This window comes from Etheostoma spectabile, chromosome 22, assembly GCF_008692095.1.
Source record: "Etheostoma spectabile isolate EspeVRDwgs_2016 chromosome 22, UIUC_Espe_1.0, whole genome shotgun sequence".
NCBI classification, from domain to species: Eukaryota; Metazoa; Chordata; class Actinopteri; order Perciformes; family Percidae; genus Etheostoma; species Etheostoma spectabile.
This window is the reverse complement of record NC_045754.1, coordinates 9,040,408-9,041,574: the sequence shown is the minus strand read 5'-3', so window position 1 is coordinate 9,041,574 and position 1,167 is coordinate 9,040,408. Positions and strand designations below refer to the sequence as shown.

General features: G+C 39.6%; 1 protein-coding gene across 1 annotated transcript in view; it reads left to right on the top strand.

The window, feature by feature from the left end:
- The window catches only part of slc4a2b (solute carrier family 4 member 2b), a 40,845-nt gene continuing 39,678 nt past the window's right edge, over positions 1-1,167 (top strand). Inside the window, exon 1 of the mRNA XM_032504266.1 lies at positions 1-281. The gene's annotated coding sequence lies outside the window, so the exon portion shown is untranslated. The remainder of the gene's footprint in view (positions 282-1,167) is intronic.

Sequence of the window (1,167 nt, the reverse complement as noted above, 5' to 3'; positions counted from 1 at the left end):
CTACCAGACACCGGTGAGTTAATAAGCCTCAACGTGTGAGCTATTGTAAGCCTCAGAAGGATTTGGCTTTGTGAAAACACATTTTTGCTTTGAACTATCGTTGTTTTGATGGTCAAGAAGCGGGTCTTGACTGTTGACTTATTTTCCTGTGAAGAAAGGCTGCATTGACAAGCATCTGCCACACATGCATGAAAGTGTCCGCTGCTGGTGCTGCTGGTGCTGCTGGTGCTGCTGGGGCTGCTGGTGGACGACTTCGCATTGTTTCTCGGCTTGTTACACAGGTAATAGAGGATGGAAAGTCCTGTTAATGCGCTAGACTCTGTAGTTCTGTCGTGGCTTAATCCTCCTCACAGACTGGTGGATGGTAAATGATTTATGTTAGAGCCGAGGAGTTCCTCATCCTATCAAGCTAGCGGTCACTCCTCCTGACAGTAGCTACATTGTAGAAAGGGGATGGTCGTGTTAAAGAGTTGGCTAGTCCACATTTTTCTTGTGTCTTTTTGAACTGAACAAGGCTTTTCAACAAGGCAGTGTGGAGACGGCGTAAATCATTTATCATTTATTTAGTCATTGCACACTGGTAGGCTACAACAGCAGCACGTGTTCTGTTTCTCAGGTCATTGGGTGACACATAAAGGTCTGTCATTGGCAAGTTAAATGTAAATTATTACATAAGTCACAGAAAAGTAACGTCTTACATTTGAGGAGCAGATATGACAATTATCAAAATAGTTTTAAATTCATTTTGTCAATTTAATAATTGATTCATCTGCAAATTGTTTCAGCAAAAGATGAAATCTATCTCAACATAACCTATGGATTCTCATCAGGAAACCCCATGTTTTAACCCATTGACCTCCATTTGAGGTTTTGGTTCTGTGCTTCTATTGTACCATAGATCTGAACAGGAAAGTGGAGCACACTAATGAGGGAGCATAATATAGCATTATGCTACAAAAATGTCCACATAATGACAAATGGCTACAACAACTCTCAAATGCCCGATACAAAGAAATTGCTGTTAAAGGTCTTTATTTTAGTTTTAGTATTTAATGTATAGGCTTAATGACATGAAACAGAAATACAGGCAACTCATCTCATTTGTGAAACTGCAACCAGCAAATATTCAGTGATTTTCGGCTGTGTTTTTTTTTTTTTTTTTTTACA